The sequence below is a fragment of the Phodopus roborovskii genome, unplaced genomic scaffold, assembly GCF_943737965.1.
Source record: "Phodopus roborovskii unplaced genomic scaffold, PHOROB, whole genome shotgun sequence".
Classification (NCBI taxonomy): domain Eukaryota; kingdom Metazoa; phylum Chordata; class Mammalia; order Rodentia; family Cricetidae; genus Phodopus; species Phodopus roborovskii.
Genome location: NW_026126407.1, coordinates 9,189,393 through 9,204,636, shown reverse-complemented (window position 1 = coordinate 9,204,636; position 15,244 = coordinate 9,189,393). Strand labels below are relative to the sequence as shown.

Genomic DNA, 15,244 nt, shown 5'->3' with positions numbered 1-15,244 from the left:
AGTGTATAGTCTTGGTTGGCTTGGAATTCCCCCATGGAGACCAGGCTGACCTCTATCTCAAAAACTCCACCTGTCTCTGTCTCTTGAGGGCTGGGAGTAAAGATTTTACCACCTTGTTCAGGTCTTTCCTTCTTTTAACTTGGAGATATAACGTGGGTTAAACAAGTACTTTACTAGTGAACTCTCCAGCCTCTACCTTTTCATTTTTTATGGCTATTTATACCTGAAAATTTTATATTTTCAGTCAACAAACCAGTTAGATTGTCTTTTTTTTTTTTTTTTTTTTTTTTTTTTTTTTAACACACTTTGAAGGTAACATTACTTTGGAGAGGGAACCTTCAAGTTTATGTATGGAAAAGACTTGGCAGCAATTACTTTAGAACCAGTTGGAATATGACTTTTGTTAAAAATATTTTGTAATGCTTTAGGTTTTGAATTTGGAGAGGGAACTTTCAAGTTTATGGAAAAGACTTGGCAGCAATTACTTTAGAACCAGTTGGAATTTGACTTTTGTTAAAAATATGTTGTAATGCTTTAGGTTTTGAATTTTTGCTCTCCACAAATATAAACTTGTCCTATGCAATAGAATGTGCTTAATCACGAGATACTGCCAAAGAATATTTTATAATTGATAAAGTTTTGTAGATAGTAATCTTACTGGCCTAATTCTTCTACTGAAGACTGTATGAGTCACTATTTGGCATAGTTCCACTAGGACTTTACTGGGTAATTTAATTACTTTGGGGAAGAGATTACCTTGATTTTATTGTGCCAGCATTTAGGCGGTTTCTCCCCCCCCCATCCTCTCCCATACTCCCCCCCCCTTTTTTTTTTTTGAGACAGTTTCTATTATGTAGTCCTGAATGTCCTTCCTATGTAAAGCAGTGAGATCTTCCTGCTCCTGCCTCCTAAGTGCAGGGATTAAAGGCATGGTTCATTTTAGGCTGTTTTAAAGCAGCCCCTCCCCCTATGTACCCAAAGCCAGGTGTGGTAATGCACACCTGTAATCTTAATACTTCTATAATACTAGCTTTTTGAAGGATGAGGCAGGAGGATCATGCATTCAAGGCCAGGCCTCAGCTATGTAGTGATATTATTTCAAAATTCCAAACAATAGAAACAGAACCCTTATGTTTAAAAAAAACAACAAAACAAAAAACCTGAAGGAAGCAAGGGAGCACAATGTGGTAGATAGTGTTTAATCCCAGTACCAGAGGCAAAGGCTGGAGTAATCTCTGTGAGGTCTAGCTCAGCCTGATCTACATAGTTCCAGGCCAGACAAGCCTATATAGAGAAACCTTGTTTCCAAATAAATAAAATGAAATAGCATAAAAGGTAGGTTAGACAGCACAGTATCTTGAACAGAGAGAAGCTGGGTTATGAATGGGTTACAAGAGACCATGAATGTTATTTTTTAAGCAGTTCCTATTTTCAAGGATAATTAAAGTACCTTTCTTTGAGAAATTGCACAGTAACAGAAAGAGAAGATTTCTGTCCCACTATCTGAACACAGTGTCTTAGGGCTCCTATTTCTGTGATGAAACACCATGATGAAAGCAATTTGGGGAGGAAAAGTTTTATTTGGCTTATACTTCCATATTACTGTTCATCGTCAAAGGGAGTCAGAACAGAAACTCAAGCAGGGCAGGAACCTGGAGGCAGAAGCCACTGAAGGGTGCTGCTTACTGGCTTACTCAGCTTGTTTTCTTACAGAACTCAGGACCCCCATGGGTAGCACCACCCACAATGGGTTACCTTTCCATCAATAATCAGTAATTCTGATCATATGAACTAATTTTCTCAATTGAGGCTCCCTCCTCTTAGATGAACCTAACTTGTGTCAAGTTGACACAAAACTAGCCAGGACAGCGACCTCTCACAAACTTGACACACAAAGGCATCACTGTTTGCCACAATCTTTCCTGTCTTGTTTATTGCCAAGATTACACATTAATAAAGACACCATGGGTTGGAGTGATGGCTCAGCAGTTAAGAATACTGGCTGTCTAGAGGTTCTGAGTTCCCAGCAACCACATGGTGACTCACAACCATCTATAGTGAGATCTGGTGCCCTCTTCTGGCCTGCAGGCATACAGGCAGGCAGAACCCTGTATACATAATAAATAAATAATATATATATATATATATCACAATTTAAATCATTATACAAACTTAAAAGGTCTCATAGTCTTACAAATTTAAGCACTTCTCTGTAAAAACTTCAAAATCTGTTTTTCAAAAAAAGTTAGTCTCTTGTAGGCAGAAGTTTTTGTCTCACCAGCAGCTTCCAAGTAAACATTCTAAGGCTTATATTAATTATAAATGCTTCGCCAACAGCTCAGGCTTGTTACTAGCTAACTCTTGGTAGCTTTTCTCAGTATGGGATGCTCGTCTTGATTATCCCTGTGTTTTCTGGTGACTTCTGAGTCTGCCTTTCTTCACCCCAGCATCCTTAGTTTGGTTTTCCCGGCTATACTTCCTGCCTGGCTACTGGCCAGTCAGTTCTTCATTAACCAATGAGAGTAATACATATTCACAAGGTACAGAAGGATTATTCCACAGCAGTCTCTCACCTGTGGGCTCCTGTAAATCAAAAAATAAAGCTCTTTCTTCAAGAGGAAAGAACCAGGGCACCATTACAATCTGAACAAAGCAAAACCAAACTTCAACAGTGTAAACAACTCACTGTCCAATATCTGGGAGCCATGATCTTCTGAGCTTCTCCAAGGGGCTTGGGTCACTTCTTCAGCTCCACCCTCTGCAGCACACAGAGTTTGTCTTTTAGGCTCTAGCTGGCTCCACTCTATCACTGGTGCTCTTCTTCGTAGTTATTCCACAATGCTGGCATCTCCAAAATGCTAGGGTCTCTTGCTGTACTTTGACCACTAGCCTATCTTGGGCTCTCTTAATAATGCCAATTCTCAGCTTCTCTACATGACCCTTTTTAATACTGAGCCTTCAATTGTTACTGAGACTCCACCTTTACCAGTGGCCCCTCCTGGCCTCTTAGAGTGCTAAGCCTCAGCTGGTCTCCATAACCCTTTGCCTTCAAAACCAGCACCACCTGGGTAACTCTAAACGTTACCAAGTTCAGCTCCCAGCACAAGGTACAATCTTAATACTTGTAGAACACGGTTTCTGTGTGCTGACTCTTAGAGTATACACTTCCCCAGATTTCATCTCAATGATGCTGATCTGTATATAAGCAACACTAATTTTTTAGCCCCAGCTAATCAGCATCAATTGTTACAGTAACACAGAGGTTTTACTTCAGTGGCTCTGGTCCATTGTTACAAATCACAGCTGACTTTTAGCCTCAGCTAACCAGAATGACAGACTCTTAATTCAAAATAGAAAATGGCCTCATAGAGTCTTTAAACTTAACTCAAACTTCACAAGCCTGGCTTCCATTGTCTGCATTGTTCTCAAGATTATCTCCCAAGCTCCTACACAACAGCCCACCAATGATTTTTCTAGCCTAAAGTTCCAAAGGCCTTCAACAATCCTCCTAGAACCATGGTCAGGTCTATTACAACATACTCCATTATCCGACTTGTCTTAGTTAGGGTTGTTATTGCTGTGATGGAACACCATGGAAGAAAAGAGTTTATATATTTGGCTTACACTTTTCATATTGCTGTTCATCATCAAAGGAAATCAGGACAGGAACTCAAACAGAGCAGAAACCTTGAGTCAGGAGCTGATGTAGAGGTCATGGAAGATGTTGCTTAGTGGCTTGCTCAGCCTGCTGTCCTATAGAACTCAGGAATACCAGCAAAGGGGTGGTCCCACCTACAATAGACTGGACCATCCTCCATCAATTACAATAATATTGATATAGAAGCAGCACAGCTTCCTTTGCTTTTGTTTTCTCACTTATACCTCTTATGGCTAGGAAACAGGACAGGGAATTCTGGCCAAGACTTTAGTTAAAATTTGTTAATTCATTGGACATTTATTTTTATGTTAATTGACTCTCAGGGAAGGCTTTAAAAATTCACAAAAGGCATTGAAGTGCTTTTCTAGATACTCCAGTATGTTAGAAGAGTATCCTATAATTTCAGCTTGTACATTTACTTAAAAAATTAGTGAAACTTTTTTTTTTTTTTCCCCTGTTTGGTTAGCATATTGTCATGCCCTGGGTCTCATCATGGCAGCCAGAGTAGCCATCATTATCCTAATGGAGACCTTGAGCTCCTTACTCTATAAATAAAGAATGGTTTGCAAGTTAGGGGAATTGAATGCTTTGGATCAATTTGAAGTTATTCCTGCTTTCTATGTCTTTAACAGTGAGACTAAAATGGACATTTCTCATAGGAAGAAGCTCCTCAGAAGCCACAGGAAGAACTTGCATACATATATTCACATAAATAAAAACGTTTTTGCTCAGGCTGGCTTGAAACTTAACGGTATAGCTCAGTTTTGCATTGGAGACCTTTCTGTTTTAGCTTCCTCAGTGCTGGGATTACAAGCATGAACCACCACACCTAGCTTTTAAAAATTATTTTTGTGTATGTAGTTTATGGCCAGTTGAGGTGGCATATATACCTTTAATCCTAGCAGAGAGGTAGAGACAGAAACAGGCATATCTGTGAGTTCAATGCAAGCTGTGAGTTCAGAGCCAATTGCACTTAACCACCAAGGTATCTCTCTAGCCCCACGTTCTAATTTATTGTTTGTGTATATGTGTACATATGAAGAGTCCAAAGGACAGCTTGCAGGAATAAGGTCTCTTTTTCTGCTATATGGATTCCAGGGATGGAACTCAAATATCAAATATTCAGGCTTGGCAGTAAAAACACCTTTACCTGAGCCTTTTAACATTCAGAAGTAGTATTAAGTGAGAAAACTCAGGATGAGGAGTAAATGAAGTAAGTAGTGGCTGGGTGAAATTCCCAGAACACATTCAGGTGTTACATGACACTTATTACTGGGATGCATTAACACCTGTCTACTTAACCCAGATAGGGAGGAGACTAATGATAGGTCCAAGTACAGATACCAACAAAGTCCAACTTGAAGTCACTTACAGGAATGTGGGTGAGGGCTTATTTACAGGAGCATATGTGACTCAGAAAATACTTTATCACCAAAGCCCATCCAGCATTAGTGACAGTTCATGAAAACTGTAAACCTGGAGCTCATTGTACAACCTGCTAGCAGCTCAACAGGTTGGAAAGTGTCCTTTTAGTTTGTTCTGGAAAGTTCAGCTGGTTTCTGCCTCTTTTAGGTTACTCAGCAGGTGTGAGAGTAACTCAAAGCAGTCTTTACTGTTGATACACTCTCTGGGAAGGAGGGGCCTAGGGAATCTAGTCAGTTTCAGGGACTTCCTGAACTCCCAGAGATTACGGAGTTTCCCTGCTAGATGTAATGTTTCAGTTCCCTATAAACATTGTTAAGACATCCCATGTCTTAAAAAGAGTTTTCTTCCAATTTGAAGATTTTAATGTAGGAGGAAGCTGTTAATACAACTCAAGAATGTCAGTAGTCCAGATCAGTAAAGGATAAACAGGATTGAGATGTTAAGAATATAAAAATTGGAGAAAGAGTTTGGCCTGTCAAAGAAATTTGATTATACCCCATGAAAAAACAGGTTCAAAAAGGCCTTTTCTTTTTTAAAAGTTTGAGTAAAGCATTCATAGTATACATTCTACTGTTTTGAAGTATATGGTTTGGTGGCATCAGGTATGTTCAGCAAGTATGACAACTGTCGCCATCTAGAAAGACTATTGAATACAGAAAATTATTTAATGAAAGTAAGGAGCTGGTACTATAGTTTATTTAGAATGCTTACCTTGTGTAATTTGATCCCCAGTACTGTTTTACCCAAGTTTAGGTGCTAACCCCACAGGAGGATCAGAAGCTCAAGGTCATACTATGCTACACAGTGACTTGAGCTACAGGAGACTCTAACTAGCTCCCCCCCCAAAAAAAAGAAAGAAAGAAAGAAAGAAAGAAAGAAAGAAAGAAAGAAAGAAAAAAATTTCTTAGCTTGGTAGACATACCTTTATTACCAGCACTTGGGAGGCAAAGGCTGGTAGATCTCTTGAGTTTTGAGACCAGCCTAGTCTTCAGTGAGTTCCAGGTGAAGAGGGCTACAAGTGAGACCCTGTCAAACCCTGCTCTGAAAAATTGGGTAAGGTGATTTTTTTTTTTTTTTTTTTTTTTTTTTTTTTTGAGTTGTTGGACTAGTTTTTCTTTTTTTTACTCTAAATTAGTTTATGGTGGCCTATACAGATTTTTGGAATATGTTTATTTCCACATGTTTTCTCAATAAAAGATTTTGCAGATTAACTCCCTTAGTCCCATATCCTTTTCTTTGTACTTCCATTAGAAAAAAAGAAATCAGAACTTTTTATAAATTTTATTCTGTCACTAAAATGAAAGGTGCTTGAGAGCAAAGACTTTTCTTTCATATCCTGATGTCTAACCAAAATATGAATAGGTAAATTCAAATAAGTTATCATAAATTAGAGACAAGAACTAAAGAAAAAATTATTATCTTTTTTTGTTGTTGGTGGTGTTTTTTTTGTTTTTTGTTTTGTTTTTTTTTTTTTTAAGATAGGGTTTTTCTGTGTAACAGTTCTGGCTCTCCTGGAACTCACTTTGTAGACCAGGCTGGCCTTGAACTCACTGAGATCTGCCTGCCTCTTCCTCCTCTGGGATTAATGTCATATGGTACCATCACTGAACTAAAATTATGTTTTAAATTTGATTTTTGGGATAGTGGTACACATCTTTAATCCCAGGGCTTGGGAGACAGAGGTAGCCAGCTTGGTCTACATAGTGAGTTCCAGGACTGCTAGGACTATATAGAGAGACCCTGTTTAAAAACAATAAAACAAAACTCAAAGGGAGGATCCACCTGCCTCTGCCTCCCAGTAGGTATCAAGAGTGTAGGTGTACATTAACACCCAGACTTTAAAGGTCCATGTTTGATGAGATTGTAAATTTTAATATTTTTGTTATATTTGTGTATTAGTTTTCTGTTGTTGTGATAAAATATCTTGGTCAGAAGCAACTAAGAGAAGGAAGAATTTATTTTGACTATGGTTCCAGAAAGCATCTGTAATGTCAAGATTGTGGGAGTGTGGAGCATGGCAGCACAAAAGCCAAAGCAGGAAGCCAAGACATCATAGCTTTATTCAAAAGCAGGAAACAGAGAATAATAGCAAATGTGAGGCCAGGTTGTATAATACCAAAAATTCACCCCTTAGTGATGTGCTTCTTCCAACAAGGTTATGTCTCACAAAGTTTTTTTTTTTTTTTTATAAAAGCCCACATCAATTGGTGACTAAGTGTTCAAATACTTGAGTCTGCGGGTGACATTTTAAACCACCACAGTGTTTTCAGTGGGTACACTGTATGCACTTGTGTAGAGGTTAGAGGACAATTTGTGGAAGTTGGTACTTTCTGCCATGATTTTAGGGATTGAACTCGGATCATCAGGCTTGGTGGGATCCCACTGAGCCACCCCACCACCTCAAATTCATCTTTTTAATATTTCCATGTTAATAATTGTTTTCTGTAGTTAGCTGGAAAAATCTATTGCAGTATTGCTAACTATAAACTATTTTATCAGGACCTTTAATTTAAATATTCTTGTAGGGTTTTTTTTTATTTACTATTTTAAATGTATTTTTTGGTATCAGGGATTGAACCTAAGTCTTTAAACATACTAGGCAAGTTTGCTGGAGATATCCCCTTCTTATCCTTTTCTCTTTCCTTATTTACTTCTCCCTTTTATTTTTAGGCAAGGTCTCAATAAATTGCTCAGGCTGGCTTTGAATTAATTCTGTAGTTCAAATAGGACTTTTTTGGTATTCTCCTCCTTCAGGCCTCTCTAGTTGCTGGGATTACAGTTCTGTGCCACAATGCCCACCTATAAATTTCTAAAAGTTAATTACATATTAAGAGTTATTTGTTGTTACTTTGAGTGTTTGCACATATGTATGTGTATCATGTGTGGGCCTAGTGTCTAAGGAAGGTAGAAAAGGGCATTGGGTCCACTGGTATTGGAGTTACAGATGGTTGTGAGTTTCCATGTGGATGCTGGGTACCATGCAAGAGCAGTAAGAACCACTGTGCCATCTGTCCACTCTCTCTTACTTACCAATTTAAAAATATTTTAAATAAGGCTGAGAATGATGGTCTGACCCCTTAATCTCTTAATCTCAGCATTTGGGAGGCAGAGACTGGTGGATCTCTTGAGTTCAAAGCCAGTCAGGGCTATATGACGAGACCTTGTTTCGGGGTGGGGGGGAGTGTGTGTGTGTGTGTATACGTGTATGCGTGAGCATGTGAAAGCAGAGGACAACCTCATATGTTATCCTTAGGATACTTTTTATTTCCTTTGAGATAAATAATCAGTGAGCTACAAGATTCCTCTGGTTTTGGCTTCTTCAAGCTGGCATTACAAGTTTGTAACCCTGGCAATTTTATGTGGGTTCTAGGGATCAAACTCAGGTTCTGGTCAAGTGCTTACAATTCAAGTGCTTTATTGGCTGAATCATTCTCTTAGTCTCCAGGTGTTGTTTTTAAACTTCTTTGTCTTTTATTTTATCTCCTCTATAACTGAAGATACTGGATAACTATTGCTTTATGCACAGTGCTCAGCAGTGTCCCTTTTGATTGTGCTATAAATCTGTGGGACAAAATATCACTTTAGTTTCAGGAAATTATGCCCTGTACAGATCATTTTCATTTTTTCTCTTGCATAGAAACAGTGTTGGGAATAAAGGTGTGCATCACCACTGCCTGGCTTTCTTTTTAAGAAAATAATTATCTTACATTGATGTATGAGTGTTTTGCCTGCTAAATTGTAGGTGAGTTTATCTGTGTGTGTCCCTGTAGTTGCTCCCAAATAACCACACAGAGACTCATTATTAATTGTGAATGCTCAGCCAGTAGCTTAGGCTTGTATCCATCCAGCTCTTACAACTTAAATTAACCCATTTCTGTTAATATATGTGCTGCCCCAAGGCTCGTTTAGGTCATCAATGAACTTCCCATGCCTGGCTCAAGACTATCAGATTCAGCCCTTCTTCCCAGCATTCTCTGTGCCCTGAAAATCCTACCTAGCTACTGGCCAGTCAATTTATTAACAACAAGAGCAACACGTTTTCACAATGTGCAGGATTATTTCACAGCACGGAGCCATTGCTCTGACTCCCTTAACAATAGTGCTTTAAATTGCATATATTTGTATTCTTTGTTCAGTATTTGCTTTATGTATTGATTGTCTTTGTATTCCTATGAATATTCTACAATTGCATGAAAATATATTACTACTTAGTCATATAAGTATTTTTACCTTATTATTCAAGTTGTTATATTTCTGTGTAGGCAACTGTTATTCTGTCTTACATGGTTTTTCATGTCATCTCAACAAAAAGCTGAGCCAAATTATTTTTGGTGCTTATCAATTGAATTTTTAAATAAAAACAATATCTTAGTAATTAATTAGTGAGTCAATTAATGTGTACAGTGATTCAATTTAAGGCTTCATGAATCCTAGACAAGTTCTCGTTCTACCACTGAGCATTCCAAGTCTCACTAGAAGAAATACTGGCATACTAAGGTTTGGATTCATTCCTTCCTAGTGGAAAATTCTATAACTCACAGATACTGTTTTTGTTTAGCATATGTGATTGATATCTGATTATTCTGGTACTTAAGTTTTAATTATTCTGTTATAAAAATTGTAAATTTCCTGTTCCCTTTGAAAAGTCAAAATATGATAGATGGCAGAATTGCTCTGGACCAATGCCAGTATTTCTATCAATGTTTTTGATACAATCATAATAGAATTAATCAATGTGATTCTAGCCAGGAACATTCAGGAGATACATCATTAGTACTAGTTCTGTATTGATGGATTGAAGAACATACAAATGATAGCTGGAGAGATGGCTCATCAGTTAAGGGCACTTCTTGTTCTTTCATAGGACCAGAGGTTGCTTGGTTTCCAGCACACACATGGTGACTCACAATCATCCTTAACTCCAGTTTCAGGGGATCTGATACCCTTTTCTGACCTCTTGTTAGCACCAGGCGCGCACAAGCTGCATATATATACTTTCAGGCAAGATACTCATACACATAAAATAAATATTAAAAAAGAGAGACAAGTAGTTGTGAATAAAATCTCAGAGGCTTTTTATTTAGCTGGGTGTGATGGTGCACTATTATGTCTTGGCTATTTGAGGCCTGAAATCTGAGTTGCAGGCCAGCCTGGGCAACATAGGTAGTTTGGTCTATGTGTGATGAATGGATGGGTGGATGGATGGATGGATGGAGATATATAAACAAAAATCTGGAGAATGGGTGGGTGATATAGTTAGTACAACCAATAGAGATGTTCATCACCAAGGTTGACGGTCAAGTCCTGACTTGACCCACATGGTACAAGGAGAGAACTGACTTCTACAAGTTGTTCTTTAAACTCCATTTATGTGCATGTACTCCCTCTCTGAAAACAAACATATTTAAAATGGGAGCTAGAGAAATGATTCAGTGATTAAGAACATTTCTGCTCTTGGGAGAGAACCGAGGCTCCACTTCACAGCACCCACATAGTGGCTCACAGTTATCTGTAACTCTGCTTCTAGGAGATCTGTTGTATTTTTCCGTCCTCACATGATTCACATACATACTTGGGGAAAAACATTTATGAAAATAAAGGAAAAAAAAATTAAGTCTTGGAATCAATTGAGTTAGAATTGAACTAATTGGGCCAGGGAGATTGCTTATCAGGTAAAGGCACTTGCTAACAAGCCTGAGGTCCTGAATGTAATTCCCCAGAAGCTACATGGTGTGAAGAGAGAACTATATCCTCAAAACTCATTGTGTTCTTCCTCTCTGTTGTATACAGGAGGGGCGAGGGCTAGTGAGATGCCTCAGACAATTTAAAAAAAAAAAAAAAAAAGGCACTTACTGCTTGAGAACTTAAAAGTTCTAATTCTAGGACCTGCCTGGAGGAAGAAGAGAACCAACTACCAAAATAATTAAAATGTAGAAAAATCAGAAAAAAATCACCCGCATTTATGTGTATAAATGTTTTGCTTACGTATATACCTGTGTACCACATATGTGCCCCTGGAGATGAAATGAGGGCATCAACCAGCTTGCCAAGACTGGAATTACAGACACTTGTGGGTGCTAGGAGTCCAACCCAGGTTATTTGGAAGAACAGCCAGTGCTCTTAAGCACTGAGCCATCTCTCTAGCTTCCAAGATGAATCTTTAAAAATAAACAAGAGTATAATTTCATTTTATAATAATTAGCATATAAGTTAAAGTCATTAAATGAAGTTGGGTAAGTTGTATCTTTGACTATCAAGATTATATTGTTGTTTGTTGTTTTATTAGGGCAGAATTTTCTCTAGCTTTGGAGCCTTTTCTGCAACTCTCTGTAGACCAGGCTGGCCTTGAACTCCTAGAAGTCCATCTGCCTCTGCCTCCTCCTGAGTGCTGGAATTAAGGTGTATGCTACCACTGCCTGGCAGGGACTTTATTTTCTTATGGAAACTTTACCCTAGATCTTTCAGCTGTGAATTTTGGCCTTTAATGGACCATTTTCTTCATGGGATGTGACTCAGGGAATGTGGGGAGGAGGATTGTAGCAATTCTCATGAGAAACAATAGTTTTGGGGCTGGAGAGATGGCTCAGCATTTTAAGAGCACTGCCTTCTCTTCCAGATCCCAGCACCTACATGGCAGCTCACAACTGCCTGTAACTCCAGTTCCAGTGGCTCCAACACTCTCACGCAGACATATATGCAGGCAAAACACCTATGCATGCTTTTTATTAAAAAAAAAAAAAAGGATGAATTTAAAAAGAAGAAATAGTTTGGATGATGTTTGGAGCTGGTTAGTATTTTTCTCAAAGAGGGTAGGGGAGCTTATACGCTTGTTCTTGAGATTATAAATAAAGAACATTGTATTTCTTAGACTATAGGAAGACATTAAATGACTAACATTTACTATACCCTAAGATGGATCAGTATTTTGCACTACAGTGTTGTCTTTCTGTGATGAGGAAATGGCTGTGACAGGAAGGAAATCTTTATGAGTATGAGAGAATCCTAGTTTGGATTCCCTGAAGACACTTAAAATCTGGATACATGTCTTTAAGCCTATGCTGCAGGGGTGGAACCAGATGGAGCTGTGGTACTCATTGGCTAGCCAGCTTAGCTAAGTCAGTGGGCTACATGTTTCAGTGAGAGACTCTGTCTCAAAAAGATAAAATGATGAACAATTGAAATCACCAGTTATTGGCCTTTGGCTCCCAGACTCAAGCACTTGTGTGTGCACACGCACACTCACACAGACACAGACACACACACAGACACACACACACACACACCCACACACACACACACACACCACCACCACCACCACCACCACCACCACCACCACCACCACCACCACCACCACCACCCACACCACACTATGGGTTTCATCCTACTTTATGGATAAGAAAAATAAAACTAAAGAGACTTGGAATACAAACTCAGACCTGACTTACAGAATACCACACAATACACACAGCATCTTAAATTCTGGCCCAAATTTCCTGTTGTGTAGTGAAACTCAGACTTTCCCAAATGTCCTAACTGCTTTTACATTATTTATATGAAATAAGCAATGGGCACAATAGCATGCTGGTAAAAATTGTATAGAAAGTTTGTGAATAAGTTTCAGAATTTAGGGTATATTGACAAAAGTGAAAAGCAGTGCTAAATTTTCAAGGATAATTTGTACCTATATGCTAATATATGAATTTACTTACTTATAAAAACTAGACCTTTGCTGAGAAATGCAACAGTGAGGTAATTGGGATTGGCTTGGTGAAGTGCACAAGGTAAAAGCTTGAGACCTGAGTTTGGAGCCCCACACCCATATAAAAGCTCGGTGCAGTAACACGTGTGTGTGTGTGTGTGTGTGTGAGAGACTGTAGCCCTAGCATTGGAGAGCACAGTGAATTCCAGTGGACCACTAACCAGACAGTGTAGCTGAAAAAGTTGGAAACGATGTAATTCATGTATAAAACTATTACCCATAATCCTTATACCTTCACTACACCAAATTCCTGTCCACAGTAAAGTGCATATATTCTTTTCTAGTAGCCTGCGGCATAATGGGGAATGAGAGAAAGGTTTGTGTGCATAAACACAATAAGCTTGAAGTGCGGTTTATACCTTAATGAAACCACTAAAAATCTATTCAAAAGTAAAAACACAAGCTGGGTGTTTTAAAATATAGTACTGATTTTATCTGTTTGCTTTGCTTATTTGATTTGTAAAATCTCTGTTCAAAGTCCAAGAAAAGTTCTTTGTGTTAAAATACAGTTTAATTCTTGACTTTAACTTTTTCTGTTGGCATGTTGGAGTGAGTGTACATTAATTACTTTTCTTGTTGCTATGACAAAATAATTAATAAAAACAGCTTAAGTATTTATTTCAGTTTATGGTTAAAGTGTGTTCATTGTGTAGTTCATCATGCCTGAGAAAGTAATAGCTGGAGTTTGTTAGTGGTATGATGGTGGGAGTATGAATCCTAGTACTCTGCTTGTTCTCTCTCTCTCTCTCCCTCTCTCTCTCATTTGTTTGTTTTTATGCAACCTTGAAACCATAATTCATAGAATGATCTCAACCACATTCTATGTTAAACTGTTTTGGAAACACCCTCAGATGAAGGCGTAGGTATATTGAGTTCACTAGACCCAAGATAAATGATAAATGGGTGTTTTATTGGGGGAACAACTTACACAGAACAATAAAGAACCACTGCAGCGTTTTTTCTGCCCTTCAGATCTGTGACGGCGGTGGGAGGGAGAAGGAAGGTCATTTTATAGTAGTGTTGTATTCTGTTTCCACTATTAGATAGCAAGTTCTATATGAGAATCATGTACCTGTTCAAATTTCTGGCAAGTCCTTTCTGAACTGCTCTTTCACATGTTTTGTCCTCACTGCTGAATTTAAACCACTCAGCCCTTCAGCTCTCTTGACAGGTAAAATAATTGATAGTTTTTCTGGTATTATATATACAATTATGATTGTGAGGGTGGCTTTAAAGGTATAGTATATAGGCAGGCAGATCTCTGTGAGTTTGAGTCCAGTCTGGTCTACAGAGCTAGTGCCAGGACAGGCTCCAGAGCAATACAGAGAAACCCTGTCTTGAAAAACAAAAAAGTTGTAGTACATTAAACATCATCAAATTATATAGTTTATATAGATACAGTTTATCTAATGTCAGTTATGCTTTTGGGGGGTGTTTTTTTTTTTTGTTTTGTTTTGTTTTTTTTTTTTTGAATCTCTGTAGCTTTAGTTGTCCTTGAACTCACAAAGATCCATCTGCCTCCTGAATGCTGGGATTTAGGCATTTGCCACGACTACTTGGCAAGTTATACTTTTCTTTTTATTTTATTTTTTAAAGATTTTGTTTATTATGTACATAGTATTCTGTCAGCATGTCTGCCTACAGGCAATAAGAGAGCATCAGATCTCATTACTGATAGTTGTGAGCCACACATGTGGTTGCTGGGAATTGAACTCAGGACCTCTGGAAGAACAGGCAGTGTGCTCTTGAACTGCTGAGCCATCTCTCCAGCCCCCAGTTACACTTTTTAAAAACTATTTTAAAAAACTCACGTGACCTGCATCCCATTACGAATAAATCATTATTCTAGTAAGCCCTGTCTCAGTGAACTCTTAAGGCTTTTTACTCTTTCTTATCTTCTCTTTGATGATACGTCATTGGCCTTTGTTTCCCTATCTTCCTAGATCCTTCTCTCTTCTTTTCTGTCCTCATTATCCATGCTCCATGACAAAGCACTGTTTAGAAGAGAAAAATCTCATGCCATTGCTGTTTCTGTAGGCACTAGCTATTCTTAGATCGCTTTTCCTATTGAAAGCCATGGCAACTTTAGAGGGGTCAGCACATATAAGCAGAAGAGATGGAGCCTCTTCTCTGTTTGTGCTCAGAGACTTATGGTCCACCTAGCAGCTTCATCCAGAAATGTGTGTACCTAGAGACATCTTGGCAAATAGTTGTTAGTGTAAGGAAGAGTTGATATAATGTAGCAATTCCAATGCAAAGGTGCTTTTGGCCCTTTATAAAGGAATTATAAAGGTTATAGGAAAAATTTAATATTCTGGATTTGACTTGGTTTTCTTTGAACTAAAATTTCTATGGAGAATTGGCCTTAGTTATTTCCATCTTCACAGGCTCTGTTAAAACCT

General features: G+C 38.3%; 1 protein-coding gene across 3 annotated transcripts in view; it reads left to right on the top strand.

Annotated features, from left to right (window-relative positions):
- The window catches only part of Ube2g1 (ubiquitin conjugating enzyme E2 G1), a 63,229-nt gene that overhangs the window by 29,169 nt on the left and 18,816 nt on the right, over positions 1 to 15,244 (top strand). The gene's annotated exons all lie outside the window — the stretch shown is intronic.